Raw genomic sequence first — 17,863 nt, forward strand, 5'->3', positions numbered from 1 at the left:
AGGAGGTGGACTTGGAGAGCAAGAGTTAAGATTTTTTCCCCATTTCCTCTTTTTGTGAGTGTGTATCTGTATGCTTCTGTGTGAGATTTTGTCTGTATAGCTTTGCTTCCACCATTTGTCCTAGGGTTCTATCCGTCCGTTTTGTGTTTTTTTTAATTTTTTTCTTTTTTTCTCTTAAAAATTACTTTTTTATTTTAATAACTTTATTATATTTTATCTTACTTTATTTTATTTCACTTTATCTTCTTTCTTTCTTTTTTTCCTTCCCTCCTTCCTTCCTCCCTCCCTCCCTCCTTTCTTTCTTTCTATCTTTCTTTCTTTCTTTCTTTATACTTCTACTAATTCTTTCTACTTTATCTCCCTAATTCTGAGCCGAGTGGATGAGAGGCTCTTGGTGCTGCAGCCAGGAGTCAGTGCTGTGCCTCTGAGGTGGGAGAGCCAACTTCAGGACACTGGTCCACAAGAGACCTCCCAGCTCCACATAATATCAAATGGCGAAAATCTCCCAGAGATCTCCATCTCAACACCAGCACCCAGCTTCACTCAACGACCAGCAAGCTACAGTGCTGGACATCCTATGCCAAACAACTAGCAAGACAGGAACACAACCCCACCCATTAGCAGAAAGGCTGCCTAAAATCATAATAAGTCCACAGACACCCCAAAACACACCACCAGACGTGGACCTGCCCACCAGAAAGACAAGATCCAGCCTCATCCACCAGAACACAGGCACTAGTCCCATCCACCAGGAAGCCTACACAACCCACTGAACCAACCTTAGCCACTGGGGACAGACACCAAAAACAATGGGAACTACGAACCTGCGGCCTGCAAAAAGGAGACCCCAAACACAGTAAGATAAGCAAAATGAGAAGACAGAAAAACACACAGCAGATGAAGGAGCAAGATAAAAACCCACCAGACCTAACAAATGAAGAGGAAATAGGCAGTCTACCTGACAAAGAATTCAGAATAATGATAGTAAAGATGATCCAAAATCTTGGAAATAGAATGGACAAAATGCAAGAAACATTTAACAAGGACCTAGAAGAACTAAAGATGAAACAAACCATGATGAACAACACAATAAATGAAATGAAAAATACTCTAGATGGGATCAATAGCAGAATAACTAAGGCAGAAGAACGGATAAGAGACCTGGAAGATAAAATACTGGAAATAACTACTGCAGAGCGGAATAAAGAAAAAAGAATGAAAAGAACTGAGGACAGTTTCAGAGACCTCTGGGAAAACATCAAATGCACCAACATTTGAATTATAGGGGTTCCAGAAGAAAAAGAGAAAAAGAAAGGGACTGAGAAAATATTTGAAGAGATTATAGTTGAAAACTTCCCTAATATGGGAAAGGAAATAGTTAATCAAGTCCAGGAAGCACAGAGAGTCCCATACAGGCTAAATCCAAGGAGAAATACGCCAAGACACATATTAATCAAACTGTCAAAAATTAAATACAGAGAAAACATATTAAAAGCAGCAAGGGAAAAACAACAAATAACACACAAGGAAATCCCCATAAGGTTAACAGCTGATCTTTCAGTAGAAACTCTGCAAGCCAGAAGGGACTGGCAGGACATATTTAAAGTGATGAAGGAGAAAAACCTGCAACCAAGATTACTCTACCCAGCAAGGATCTCATTCAGATTTGATGGAGAAATTAAAACCTTTACAGACAAGCAAAAGCTGGGAGAGTTCAGCTCCACCAAACCAGCTCTACAACAACGGCTAAAGGAACTTCTCTAGGCAAGAAACACAAGAGAAGGAAAAGACCTACAATAACGAACCCAAAACAATTAAGAAAATGGGAATAGGAACATACATATCGATAATTACCTTAAATGTAAATGGACTAAATGCTCCCACCAAAAGACACAGATTGGCTGAATGGATACAAAAACAAGACCCATATATTTGCTATCTACAAGAGACCCACTTCAGACCTAGAGACACATACAGACTGAAAGTGAGGGGATGGAAAAAGGTATTTCATGCAAATGGAAACCAAAAGAAAGCTGGAGTAGCCCGCGTACCACCAAAAAATAATAATAATAATACATGATGAAAGGGCTATTTTCATTGTAGGAAAAAAAAGTAACAACTATAGAAAGAATAAACTAAATTTCTCTCAATATAAATACTACTTAGTGTAGGGGAAATGATTAAGCATTTAAGTGCAAAGAAATATCCTTAGTTTTAATGGGAAAGAAATAAGAAAACAATCATGAGATAAAGGACATGGCATATGCCAACAGTTGGCCTCATTATACATTCTTCTCTTCTGCCATTATGAGATTATGTCTGTGTCTTAGCTGAACCAATGGCTACTGAGAATAAACACTACATCCAGTCCTCCCTTCCCAGTAGGAGAACAGGAATGTAGGATTTGTCTAAGTTCTGCCCAGCTGGACGTGAGCAGAGGTGACGTGTGCAACCCTCAGGCCTGGAGCACGTAAGGAGCAGAGTGAGCCATGTGCAACCACGCAGACAGAGCAAACCCACCATAGGGCCCAAATCACACGCAGATAGAGACCGTGAGTGAGACTAACTGGGGAAAAAATCAGAATATTTGTGAGACTTGGCTCTTACTTGCCAAGTTTAGCATTCCTGCAAGAGAAATTATAAGGGTGGGGGGAGGGATAAATTGGGGGACTGAGACTGACATATACACACTACTATATATAAAATAGATAACTAACAAGAACCTTCTGTATAGCACAGGAAACTCTACTCAATATTCTGTAATGGCCTATATGGGAAAAGAATCTAAAAAAGAGTGGAATACGTATGTATAACTGATTCACTTTGCTGTACACCTGAAAATAACACAACATTGTAAATCAACTGTACTCCAATAAAAATTTTTTTAATTTTTTTAAAAAGAGAATTATAAGAGGCAGATTTAGCAGGAGGTAAGCTTGGCCCCGTCTTCTCAAAACCATCATGGAGCTAATGGGGCCAGTCTAGTGGCAAAGATCAGGTAAGATACGGCCTTTAGCCTTCTCATCCAAGACTGCTGATTCAGATTACCTGAAAGTAGCCGTAAACAAAAATTATCTGTAACTTCATTGAAGAAAAAGAGAGTAAGTACAAATACACAAAATAATAAATAACCAAGGGGAAATAAATAGATAAAACTTTGAAAATTATGACTCCATGTTGTATAATTCTATGAAAATAAATTTGAAAACCTAGCTAAAATAGTCCCTTTCCTATAAAATACATTTATCAAATTTGACCCTGTTTTCTATTGCTGCCATAAAAAGTCACCACAAACTTAGTGTCTTAACACAATTTTTTAAAGCAATAATCTATTTATTTATTTATTCCTTTGGCAAACTTAGTGGCTTGACAAAAATTTATTATTTTATATTTCTGAAGGTCAGAAATCCAATGTCGGTCTCCCTGAACAAAAATCAAGTTGTCAGCAGTCTGCTTCCTTTTCTGGAGGTTCTAGAGAATTTCTTTCCTGCTCATTCGTGTGTTGCCAGGATTTGTTTCCTTGTGGCTATTTTCTTACCAGCTGTCAGCTGAGGGTCGTTCCCTGCTCCTAGAAGCCACCACAAGCCTTGGCTGATGGCCCCTCACTCAGTCTTCAAAGCCAGCAACAGTGGGTGCAGGTCAGGTCCCTCTCACAATGTATCTCTCTGATCCAGCATAAAAAGAAAAAAAATGTTATGCATTTTTAAGTTCTCAAAAGATTAAATAGGATAATCTTCCCACCTCAAGTCCTTACCCTTAATCAGACTGGCACCCTCCCTTTTCCCATGCAACATAGCATAGTCACTGGTCCCAGGGAATTGGGGCATGGAGACATTTAGGGGCCATTATTCTTTTATTGTAGACCCGTATAAAGATTTCTTAAAAAAAAAAAACACAAAAACTTGGATCAGTTTTCATAGAAGAAATGTGGAACTAGCCCTTAAAAATTACCATGTACAGATGGTTTCACAGAGGAATTCAGACAAACCTTCAAAGACTAGATAATCCAATGCTACTTTAATTTTTCCAAGCATAGACAAGACACTTTAAAAAATTTTATTACAAAGGAAATATGGTATAAATACATAAGCCTGATAAAATAGCATAGTAAAGAAAAAACACAGACCAATCTCACTTTGAAATATTGGGACAAAAAAATCTTAAATGAGATATTAGGAAATAGACTCCAATAGCATATTAAAAAAATAATATATCTTGACCGAGTAAGGCTTACTACACGAAAGCAAGAGTGATTCAATATTAAGAAATCCATTAGTATGACCACCATTTTTCAAAAATCTTTAGAAAATTTGACTATTCACATAGATACTGAAAAAAATTCAAAACTCATTTCTGATAAAAACACTTTGTAAAATAGAAAACCATGGATTTTTCTTCAAATTGATAAAAATAAATTTACCTCATTTCTAAAACCAATCAGTGACTTACTAGGTAAACACCAGAAGCATTTCCACCAAGATCCAGAACAAGGGAAGAATTCCTACTATTCTATAGAACTATACAACACAGAATTGGATTTATTAGCTAATGCAATGAAACAAGAGAAAATAATTGAAGAGAGTATTTTCACATGGTATAATACTCTTCTTGGAATATTGGTATCAGTGATAAAACTATCATAAATAAAGTAATTCAGTAAGTTAGAAAGATACAAAATTATACAAAAATCTATAGCCATAATGTATATAAATAATAACCAATCAGAAGATGTAAGGACAAGAAAAACATCAACAAAAACTAAAAAACATTTTGTATATTAACAGTAATGTATAAAACCTACATGAGGAACATTACAAACACTCCTGAAAGACAAAAGTGAGGTCGAACAAATAGACAGCCCTTGCTTTTCATCAGGATGACTCAACAAAAAGATACCAAGTATCCTTCTAAGTAATAGAAATGTAATGTGATTTTTCCAAAAAAAAACACATATATAAATGAGATTTTTTTTTCCTGGAATTAAGTAAGTTGGCTCTAAAACCCATGTATAAATATAAAATAGATGCAAAATTACTGATAAGCCCCTTAGAAAGAATAACCAAGAGAGAAGTGATTAGCAGTTCTCCGTATCAAAACATGGCAGACGAATAAACAGCCAGACTGATACAACAGAAAGGAAAGTGTCAACATAAATCCAACTGCCTATGGAAACGTCAATTCTAATTGAGGTAGCATATCACATATGTGAGAACAAGATGGACTTTTTAATAAATAGTGTCGTGACACCTGGATAATCATTTAGAAAAAGAGCTGATCCCCCAAGTATAAGAACTCTCACAGCAAGAAAGAGCATTTTTTAAAAATTTACTTTTTTCCAGTTTTATTAAGGTATAACTGACAAATAAAATTGTGAGATATTTAAAGTGTACAAGTTCTACACCTGGATTTGGGATTCGGGACGACGTTATGCATGCACATCTCCATTCAACATAAGAAGATCCCCTCCGAGGCCTTTCCCCCTCAGTAGCAACCCCTTCAGCGGCCCAGGCAACTGCAATCCTAATTTCCTGCACGTGTTTTTCATTTTACTATTTGCCTTCTTGAAGATCCTGGAATGCAAAATAAGCCCATGAAAAGACCATAAAAATCCTTTGATATTTTAAGATAAGAAAACTATCCCTATACATCATAATATCTATCTGAAAACTTTTCAAACGCAGTTCCATAAGATATTTTTATGAGAATATAAGGTCCTAATTTTAAAAGTAAATTTCAGCACCGTCTTTTGTTTGCAACCATTAAAGCAGTCGATTATGTGTCTAATTTAACCCTGATTTTAACTTGAAATATCTAATACGACAGTAATTGCATTATTCTCAATTCAATATTTGGCTCTACTTAGCTGTAACTATAGCTGTCGAAGAATTCTGAGTGTGGAGTTTTCCATTATTTCTCACTCAGACATACAGAGTTCAAGTTTATTTAATATTATGTTTAATAATTTTGTTTAAACAAGACTATTTATTTGCATTGGTAGCAAAATTGTTGCATTTTTCCCCTAATATGTTATTCTTATTGTCATAAAGGGAATCCAGGAGAGAATAAGGGTGTATGTTTCCCATCTGACCAGAGAACTATACCCACTTTTGTATTATTTACACAATAATGATCAAGGCCTGGGGCATTTCCTGAGGATGGAGGGCTGACTGGGAGATTGCCTCAAGGCCATTAACCTGGGGCAGTCATTCATTTTCTTAGAAAACCTGGTTGAAGTCATTATTTCTATTACAAGATCAATAACACACATTCCTCAGCATCACAACCAAAAACCTCTTTGGAAATGAGTTTTCTTCTGGAATTTTTCTTAAGTACATTCAATCTGTAGGTTATATTTTAAAAGAAATATCACTGAAATCCTGAACAACTTAGTAACATGACAGGCCTCATCACCTAGACATAAATGTCATGAACGTTGGTGACTATTTCCTCTCTGCCCTGACTTAGAAGTCAAGCTAAAAATAATCTGCCTCTCTCCCTCCTTCGCTCCCCCTCCCACGCGCCTCTCTCTCTCTCTCTCTCTCTCTCTCTCTCTCTCTCTCTCTCTCTCTCTCCCCCTCCCTCCCCTTCTCTCCTTCCCTCCCTCTTTCCTAAGGGCTTCAGCTAGCAAGTTTTCAATGGAGGTGTAAATCTACAAAACCACTAGAGCAGGCTTCTCTGGTGGCGCAGTGGTTAAGAGTCCGCCTGCCAGTTCAGGGGACACAGGTTCAAGCCCTGGTCCTGGAAGATGCCACAGAGCAAGTAAGCCCGTGTTCCACAGCTACTGAGCCTGTGCTGTAGAGCCCGTGCTCCGCAACAAGAGAAGCCACTGCAGTGAGAAGCCCGTGCACCGTGACAAAGAGTAGACCCCACTCGCGACGCAACTAGAGAAAGCTCGCGCACAGCAATTAAAACCCTAACGCAGCCAAAAATAAATAAATAAATAAATAGATACATAGAAATAAAAACACGAAAAATAAATAAATAAATAAAAATTTAAAAAAATAAAAATATTGACTCTGTTCTGTCTCCCAGAAGTTCCTACATTCTTTTAGGCTAAGAGTGATGTACTACAAACTTCCTAAACAGTAAATAAAGGAATTAAAGAAATTTCATCAATCTATTTTCCTAATCTTCAAAATACTGTGAATTACAATATGCTCTTCACGGGCAAGGTGTGATTATGCAACGTAGTAAGGATGACTAATCATCTAGGATGCACCAGAAGGAGCAGAGGTGGCAGGAGTCAAACTGAAGCCCCCATCCACCTCCTTTTCCTTGATCTAACATCCATTCCAGTCACTCCTTACCCTTGAAATAAGGAGCAGTGATACTGTCATAGTCTCGCCTGTCAATGTGTTTACCTCAATTCCCTGCAGACAATTGACATAGCCCCAGTCACTGGGTACTGCCTGTCCCCCCTCCCTCGTCTCCTCTGCTCCTACCCCACTAGACCGTCTCCACCCGCCACGTAGTCAATGCACAGATAGGAGAAAGCCATGAGTCATGGAAAACAAGAGAAGAACAACTTTGAGAAGGAAGGGCACAAGGAATTGGTTGATGCTGGAGAACACCTGAGGTTAATGGACACCCATCCTTTCCTCATACAAGGGCAAAGAAAAGGAAACGACTACGCTGATGAGATATACAAAAATTAAATTTAGAATATTCTTATCTCTAAGAAGCTTACAATCTATTAAGGGAAATAAAACAAGAAGATAAATTATTGTAACATGAGTTGGTAGGTGATAAGAACCATGGGATATACACTAATATATGAGTGATTTGTGGAGTGCAGAGTTCCTTCTGGTTGGGAGAATCAAGGAAAACCTCATGAAAGAGGTGACCGAATGGTCAGAGATTGGAGGAGAAAACTTAACAAGCAAAGAGAATGGCTTGCGGTGCTAAGGATAAGAACATGGGGGATAGTCTGAGAAGCATGAACACTTTGGTTTATCTAGACTGTGAGATATAACTAGAGTGGAGGATGAGGTAACATACTAGAGGTCTCCAAAGGCCAGTGTAGAATTACAGGGGGGAGAGGGAAAGATTCCGAACAAGATAATGATGTGAAGAGAGTTGTATTTTAATAAAATCAATCTGGAGACTTCCCTGGTGGTCCAGTGGTTAAGACTCCACACTCCCAATGCAGGGGGCCCCGGGTTCAATCCCTGATCAGGGGACTAGATCCCACATGCCACAACTAAGAGCCCGCATGCCACAACTAAAAGATCCCACGTGCCAAAACGAAGACCTGGTGCAGCCAAATAAATAAATAAATAAAATAATATCAGTCAGTAAGAGATGTTCAGAGAGTGGACTGGAGAAAAGAACATTGGATAGACGCCAATTATGAGGCGTTTAAAGAGCCCCAAAGTGAGATATTTAGACTTTTAAGTAGCAGAGGGAATTGAAAGAAGATTGATATGAGAGCTATTGAATAGGTGTAAGTTATTCTCAAGGTCCTCTCTCTCAGGTTGGGAAGGAGTTCACATTATTATTATTATTATTATTACATCAAAACAGAAACACCAAACAAAAAAGAAGATGGCCATGAATGAAGCAGCAATGAAAGTGTCTTGAACCAAGGATTATGATTAATCTAAATCTGTGTCCCTGATTCTTAAATATAATCATAACATTTAGGAGGTAAACTCCATAGTTAGTACCAGTGTTCCTTGAGAGGGAGAGTTTCCATCACTGGAAAAAATAGGTTTGGGCGACAGATAAACCAGGCCCTGAAATCTGGCTCTTTTGCTTATAAACTCAGTGACACAGAGTCCCTCATTTAACCTCCTTGAACTTCTGTTTTCTCATTGGGAAAATGGGAATAATAATGATTACTTGACAGGGTATTGTGAGACTTAGATCATATAGGGATTGGGGCAGATATTAGATGCTCAAAAAGAGGCAGCTAGACTGGGTGATTGGTTAAAAATATTAGAGGGAAAAGAATAACAGATTATTCCAAGACGTTGGGCGTAGGGAGGTGGCGACAAAAATAATCATGCTTTTAATGGAAATGTAAAAGTCAGACAGTATGAGACAGATTTAAGGAATGAGATTTTTCTGTCTCAGCAGTTCTCATTCTATATTGCCTGTTTATAAATCCCACACCATCAGTAGAGCAAATCTATAAGATACTCTCTCCTCGATGTCTGTAAATAAATTTCAAGCTACAGTTTGCTTTGTGATGACATTTTTTTCTTGTCATTGCTTCTGTTGTTTTTTTTTTTACCTGTTTTTGCTGTTTATTTCACAACAGTATGCTATGGGTAAAATGAGATATAGAAACAGATTTAGCCTCAGTGGGTCCTGAAGACCCAGAATAAGGGTGTCTCAGGTGCTTATCACCATCCAGAATCCTAGTCGAAAAGTATGACTGCTTGTCACCTACATGTATACTAAGGTATACAAGAATTTCTTAAAGATGGTCATTTCTGAAGCTCATGTATATTTCACCTGCTTTAGCCAGTTAGCAACCTGTCAGCCAATTGAACTGGATATTTTTAGAAATCTTCTAAGAAAATGCATGAAGCCTTGCTGAGTCAAACTTGTTATTAGGTTGATTTTCAGCATCAAGTTACAATGATAATTGTACCCTTTCGAGAGAAATTGAAGTCAAGATTTAATGAATAAAGTTTTTAAATGTATGGCCCTGCAGTCTTTTTTAAGGGTGTAAAACGTCAAGTTAAAATTTAAATATGAAATCAAATTGATACCTATTTTCTTTCCCACTTAAAATATACTAAATGTGATTTGGTTATGTGACCTTGTGTGACCCATGAAATATGTATAAGTTTGTGTAGGGGAAAATAAGATTACTCATCAACTGTATTATATCCAGCACCATGTAGAACAATGTGTATATGTTAAAAATGTGTGTGTAAATTATTTCTGAAGAATATGCAAGCAACAGGTAACAATTTCATCCAGAGAGGAGAGGTGGCAGGCTCTGAGACACAGAGAAAAAGGAGACTTCATTTATGCTGCACACACTTCTGTGCCCTTTAAACTGCATTCCTTATACACATATTACCTGGATTTAAAATCATGTAAGAAATTAAAAATCAGACTTGCCTTCAATATTAGACCTGAGTACAGAGCCAGACTAACAAGAGGAAACAAAGTTTGTATAAGGTTTTGCTTTTGACACCGGAAAAAGTGAGCAACTAAAAAATAGGAAATATATGATTTATCAGCAACCCTCATTAAAAAAAGACATGAAGATTTGGGCCATCAGTTTAATATCTGTAAACAGACTCATGTGGCTGTCACAAAAAAGACCCATGTTTGGTTGAGTTCAACATTTAATAAGAATCTATTGTGTGATGGGAACATAAAAATGAAAGATAAAGACCCCGTTCTGAAGGACACACATACGAGGAGAAAGAGGCATATTAGTGCATAATTAAATAGAATGTAGTAGGAGCAAAGGGAGGTGTATGCAGAGTCCAAGAGAAGCAGGGCAGACAACATCCAGGAAGGACATCTCAAGGTCTTTAGAGCTTTACTAGCAGTACAACATGCCAAGCAAGGAGTTGGGTACCACACCTCTCCATGTGCTCCCCAGAGCATCTCTGGGTCTCAGCAACTAAATTTCTTTGCCTTTCTCAAGGGCCATCACAGAGAAGAAAAGAAGCATTTCTACGGGACTTCCCTGGCGGTGCAGTGGTTAAGGCTCTGTGCTTCCACTGCAGGGGCACAGGTTCGATCCCTGGTTGGGGAGCTAAGATCCCCACAAGCCACAAGGCACGGCCAAAAAGAAAAAAAAAATTTCTTTCTTCAAGGAGCCAGTAGCAGTAGGAGGGCGCTTCAGGAAAAGGTCTAAACCAGCTCGATTAAAACCTCTACATCCTTTACCCATTGGAGACTAGAGAAGGCGTTGCCTGCTCAGTGGAAAAACCAGGAGGTGATTCCTCATTTGATTCCTGATGCTGTGCCTAACCAGAGGGTTCCAGTACCTCATTATCATCTTCTATAAATTTGCAATAAAACAACCTCACTTTCATTGTGCTTTATGGCCCCCAAAACACTTTTGCATACATTATTCCATGTGAATTTCACAATAACCTTGAGAGAAAGGCCAGGCCAGGGTTCCCATCCCCTCTTCCCAGAGGACCCTCAGAGAAACCCAATAGCTGACCTGGAGTTGGTATCTCACCCCAACCCAGGTCCCTGATGCCAAGACAAAGGCATTTCCAAACCTGTCAATGATTCTCAACACTCTCCTGCTAGATGTCAACCCATGGCAAAGTTGTCACCCAAATGAGAAAAATAAGGAACGACTTCTGCGTAAGTTAAATTTACTCAATTTACAGTGCTCTTCTTCATTCATGCTTTATATCTTTCTCAATTTGGGGTGTGAAAATGTACTCTCATGTTTTTAGATGATAAGAGTATTTTTCACGCCCATAATGGGCAAAATCAAAAGTTGACTATCGACATAGGTCTCCCCCCAAAAATTCTGGAGATTTTTCTGGTCCGTGCAAACCACCAAAGGAGGAGATATGGATAAGGTAGAGTTTACGGGACTGGCTACAGCAATCGTGAGAAGTGCTAGTATGTGTTCAGTGAAGAAAATACAGTAGATGGCTGATCCAAGCCCAGAAAAGTGCAGACTGTTCCACAAGGCATCAGACAAAACTCGAATCACAATCCCACATAACACATCCCCACCCTCAGCTGATGGAGTCCATTACCTGAAGCCATGAGGTATCTGAAATCTGCTTCAACTGAAACTTCCTGGGTGAATTTCCAAAGTGGCCTGAAATAACCCTGATTCAGGAACTATCTAGAAGTCAAAAAGCAGAGTCATTGTGGTGAACATGCCACATGGCAGATACTAACATCAAAAACTAATTGCTGTTTATACACAAAACATTAATTTCTGACGGGCTATCCACACACCCTGAAGACATTTAAAGCACTTAAAAAGTAATTAAGCCAAAGTGAGTCATCATGTGCTATCATAGCCACGTGTGGTTTTTATAAAGTAGAAATCATTCATAATTCTGCTTTTACCCAGTTTTCATGAGCTCGAGGGATAATCTGGCAATGTGCAAAATCAACTGATTCCCCTGTTTTCTTTCTAATTTTAAGCCCACAAATCCCTGGAGAAACGCTGCATTTACTTCCTCCCCCCCTCCCACGTTACCTACAAAACAAACGACCAGAGCACAACTTATCTTTTTTTCTTTTTTGTTTTTCTTACAATTTTTTTTTAACATCTTTATTGGGGTATAATTGCTTTACAATGGTGTGTAAGAGCACAACTTATTTTAACAACGTGGCTTAGGGAATGGTTGTGTCAGTCCCCACAGTGAGAGGGGATCCTCAGGTTTGCTGGAGGGAATCCACCCTGAGCGCCCTCACCTGTGGGTACAGGGACGCTTAAACAGCAGCACAGTTAAGCTGCAAGGCGCTGAACGCAATGAAACCAGAGCGCTACCTCTGCACTCCATTCACAAAAGTGAACTGATGGTAATTAATTCATGATTAGTTCATTTCAGCTAATATACGAGCCTAAGCTTTGCTGAATGATGTAATATTTCAAAAGTAGTACTGTGCCATGAAATTTATTGGGCTTCCCGAAATCACCAATGTAATTGTTTTTGCTGTTCACATATTAGGCGCAGTCTCCAGGGGAAAAGCTGATTCTTCTCATATAAGACTCTTTCCCCCCGAGTTTGAAAGTCTGTCATCTTTCTCAATGTACTCACTTCGTTAAATAGTTTACAGCTTGCAAGAGGGTCACAAAGTCTGGGTAACAAAATGACTGTCCGGACGGATTTAGACAATAAAACCACCAGATCGTTATATAAATGTTTTTCTCAGAGGCCGTTTCTGAAACACATACTAAATGCAAATATTGAAACACCTGCATGCCAAGCACAATTCTTTTAACAGATGTTAATCCCTGTGCATTTAACCAATGGATTTAGATCACATAAATATAACACACCCCCTTCAGACCATCTTGGAAAACTACCAATTACCTTATTTCACTTTGACAAAGAAACTATTACTCTCTACATCATAATTTTGATTTTATGGTTTATAATGGGACTATCTAAAAAAGCAAGTAAAAAATACAAAAAGTCAACTTGAGACTCAGGCAAAGCCCCTATATGTAAGTTGTCTACTTTTAGCGTGGAAAATTTACAAAGATTGATAGGGTTACAAAATGTAATGCTTTTTCTTTGTGGCCCTGAAGAATGAGATTCTTCATTTAATCCATCAGTAATCAGGATAGTCCACTGAAGGGTAGTCATCTTTTTTCCTCCATTTCGGAGTCCTGGTGGGTAACCTGGCTCATAGTTAAAATCGTCCCGTATCCCTTGGGTCACTCCCTACTTGGGGGATGCTTCTAAGGGCTGTTTTTTTTTAAACAGATTTTATTTTTTAGAGCACTTTTAGGTTCACAGCAAAATTGAGTGGAAGGTACAGAGATTTTCCATCTAACCCCCTCCCCCCTGCCACACACAGCCTCCCCCATCATCATCCCCCACCCGAGGGCTACATTTGTTACCACTGATGAACCTACAACACACATCATAACCACCCAGAGTCCATCGTTTACATTAGGGTCCACTCTTGACCTTGTATTATACATTCTACGGGTTTGGATAAACGTACAATGACACGTATCCACCATTATAGTACATACAGAATTGTTTCATTGCCCTAAACATCTGCTGTTCTCTGCCGATTCATCCCTCGGCCAACTCTGCTCTTTTTAATTCTTCTTCAATCACCTCCCCACTTTTCCAGCCTCAAATCTTCCTTATGGCTCAATTGTTTAATCATAATGAAAATCACCCTTTTGGGACCCAACCGTATGTACCAGATGTACATCCGCTGGGTGCTTGACATCCATTACGTCATTTAATTCTCAAATATTCCAAGAAGTGGGCTTTATTTTCCACATTTACTGATAACTCTGCAAACTCATGTGATTTAACCTGACTCAGTGCTTAAGTGGTGCAGTCCGGGTTTTAACCAAGCCCCAAAGCCTATGATGCCCGGTAGGCTAAAGTGCCTCTCGCGCACCTATAAAATCATGTTCTATAGGCGAGACTTCTAATTCCGTTTTAAAACATATTTTGCTTTTTTATATATATGCAGAAAAAAAGGAAAAGTATTTACTTCGGTTCCTGACTTAGTTCAAGTACACATGCTGGTCTCATTCTCTGCTTCTGTACCAGAAGCCAGACTGACAAGACTCGCCCAGTGCAGATACCCAGCTAATTTTCAGCAAACATGGACTTGTTGCTTGATTAATTAGTATCGACATGGGTTGTGCTCACCCACAGGTTTGCCTTCCACCGTGCTGCCACCTGTCTTCTTCACAGTGCTGGCCCTATTTAGGCAAAAAGCTCCTGGATAAAAGTAGAGCCACCCTTGTCTCATGAGAGTCTCTTCCATCCCTTACGTTGAATCAGAGATAAATCAACACGAGTCGCCAACACACCGTGATTAAATTCCAGTAAAGCCAAGATTTGGCTGGAGCATCTTGGCGTGCTACAGCTATGAAATCATAAAAACTTTCAGATTCTTAGGAATTCTGTTTCTTTGCGCATTGCAGCATGACAAATTGGAAAGTATGGGCAATTATTTTTCATTTTGTTACCAGGGACAATCTTTCCAACTGTGGCCCTTTCATATATATGAAAGGGCCACATATTTCATCTATACATACCGTCTACAATATTGAGTGCTATAGTAGTACAAAATAAGCTCCAAAGGCGGTTTCTGCCCTCCAATACCCTAGACCCTCCTTGAGAAAAAAATGTTGACTCATATGAAACCCTTAGAAACAGGGAAGTATATATTAGAAGACTAATAACAAAATCTTGGTAGAGGTTACAATGAAAATCCAGAGAGAGGTAAGATTTCTCTAAAATGCAAGGGTACAAATGAACTTGTCTACAAAACAGAAATAGAGTCAGAGATGTAGAAAACAAACTTACAGTTACCAGGGGATAAGGCAGGGGAGGGATAAATTGGGAGACTGGGGTTGACACACACACACTGCTATATATAAAACAGATCACTAATATAAGGACCTACTGTATAGCACAGGGAACTCTAGTCAATACTCTGTACTGGCCTATATGGGAAAAGAATCTAAAAAAGAGTGGATAGATGTATATGTATAACTGATTCACTCTGCTGTACAGCAGAAAGTAACACCATTTTGTAAATCAACTCTACTCCAATAAAAATTTTAAAAAATAAAATATAGTCACCAAGAAGGCTGAAAAAAAAAAAGTAGCTCTGAAAATTTTCATTGTCAGGGACGCATAGTATTTGAGGAGATATAAAGGTGTGACAGCACTGTTGTGGGACAGTAGGTCTGTCACATTTCTGCGTTTCTTAGAAGCAGAGGCGCTAATTGTCACTGTTCCTAACTGAGGGTGTTTGCATAACTAACTACCTTGGAAGACAGAGATAAATGTCTTTCTCTGGGGTGAAGGAGCAGCATGCTCACTGCCCATGATAAAATATTGAACTAGCCGGGCTCCTCAAGCTCAGAGTTCCTCTCCTGTAATGCAACCCGGGAACTGTGCGGGCCTCCGTAGCCCTCTTTATGTGGCCGGGTGGGAACTGGAGCCCGGGATACTCCAGCTGCTGCTGTTGCTGTGAGTCATGAATGAAGTCAGGCTCACTTGTCGGCTTGCCAGTAGGGTAAAATGTCAGACCCTTCCCAATTCCTAACAGGGAGGTCTGAGACCGCGGCCACAGTCCTCGGAACAGGAATACCCAAGAGGAAAGAGAAGAAGATGTGAGTCTGGCTCCCTGGAGTTCTAAACAGCATCACTGGAGTTGACCCTTATAACTGAACTAAGAGTGAATCAGCCAGATTCTAGAAGTGCATTCATTCCAGCCCAGATCTAAACTGACTACACTGTGAGAGGAATTTTTTTTCCAGGTTCCATTTAATGGAATGGAATAATCCATTTAGTTATGTTATCTGTGGCAGGAAAGAATCAATTCACTTCCCTAAAAATGGCTACCAGGACAAGACGGGACTTAACAAAAGCTTTGACCCTCTGTGACTTTTACTGCTCAAAATAATGGGGAAAAAGGCACCGAAATGTTTGTCTAGTTTCTTCTCGGTGAATTAAATTTAGACTTTACTAGTCATGGTTCCCTTTCCAAGTCAGTCACGGGAAGTTCAGAGCCAAGCACAACTCGGCTTTATTCACTTTGGCCTGAGTTGTTCGGCTCTGATTCTCCCCAGCCTTGATCTCCATGTTATATTTCCTCTGTCTGGACTTCGTATTCATGCATACTTTTAACCTTACTTTACACATTCATGTGCATCACCTCAAATCTTTTCTGGAATGGGGTACACTAAGAACTAGTCAATAATCGTTTATTAATGATTGAAATGATTAGGCAAGCTTTGCTGAATCTATTAACTGCTTGTGAAAAATTTCACCTCCTTTTCTCCATATTCTTCCAAAGGAAGAAGTGTAAATTCAGTCAGATGCACTCAACGTGACTGCACACTTTGACTTCTAGATGCTGCAAAATAATTTTTTGCTCATTCCGCAGACAGTCCAGGAGCCAGGAGAGGGGAAAAGGAGGTCAGCGTGAAACAACCTCGGTTCTTCCCCAAAGTTTCCCATGATTGTGGAGAGACAGCGTGCCCTCCAGACCATGTCTAGATGCCGTAGACATCTAGACATCAACGATTGTCTGTACATGAAAGTGTACAGAGAAGGGGCTTCTCAATTACTTGTCATTATCCGGGCTGATGGCATCACATCAGTAACGTGTCCCGCTAAATTGTACTTTTCACCTTCAAGTCCCTTTAAAGGCATTATCTAAAATTTGTTGACGCAAAGTACCACCTGGTTTAATTAAGTGGAAGTAATTCAGGGCAGGGAATGGTGCCTGGACGATTGGAAGATGCTTTCCAAATGTTGTTCTTCCAATGGAAGTATGTGGAGTCCGTAAAATAACAATAATTATTCCAGCACCATAAATCAAGCTAAAATATTTGTTTCCAGAAATGTCCAGTAGGACGAACACCTTCCAGACCTAAGTCATCTCAACAAAGTCCAGCTGTCTGCCATAACACTGGAATTTCTGTGTTTCTCTTTTTTTTTTTTTTAATGCACCTGCACCTTTGGAAGCAGGAATGATAGGTGAGATTTACAACATCATAGTTAAGAACCTAGGAAAAGGATAAAGAAGAGAAGGATGACTGTAATGCTTTGAAAAAATCATTTTTTAATTTTACTTAGAATGATCTCTAAAATGTAATGGGGCATGCAAATATAAGGGATGCAGGGTTGAGGGTGCAGGATGTGATAGAAGGTAGGAAAGAATTCTGTTTTTAACCATTTTGTACAAGACATAAAAACAGATGTGAAAAGAGAATCCATTTAAGTTTTTTCCCATAATCAAAAAGCTAAGATTACACCTACTGAGGGTAGTAGTACACTGCAGAGGATCCAATCCCATAGACTGAATCAGCCAAAACTGGGTGCCATTACTTCCTCTCTGTGTTCCTGACATGTTACTTAAACTCTCTAAGCCTCAGTTTCCTCATCAGCAAAATAGAGCTGGAAGGATCTTGTAAAGCACACATGACATAATACCCAGAAAGCACACAGAGCCGGCCTGGCACACGTGAGACTCCACAAGTGGTAAATTTTGTTGTTACTACTTTATGATTTAAGGATAAAATGTACTGCAACAATGCAATGCCAGATACAGTCTCTATTTGTGATTTAATGGCTATCCAGTTAAGCCTATGTTATAGGCAGAAGTCTCCTCTGTTTTCCACGGTACCTACATAAATCTGACTGTGATACGCTTACAGAGACCTAACTTTTTCAGACCACTAAAG

The sequence above is a fragment of the Aethalodelphis obliquidens genome, unplaced genomic scaffold, assembly GCF_003676395.1.
Source record: "Aethalodelphis obliquidens isolate GAN/ISIS:26980383/991018 unplaced genomic scaffold, ASM367639v1 scaffold61, whole genome shotgun sequence".
In the NCBI taxonomy this organism is placed as follows: domain Eukaryota; kingdom Metazoa; phylum Chordata; class Mammalia; order Artiodactyla; family Delphinidae; genus Aethalodelphis; species Aethalodelphis obliquidens.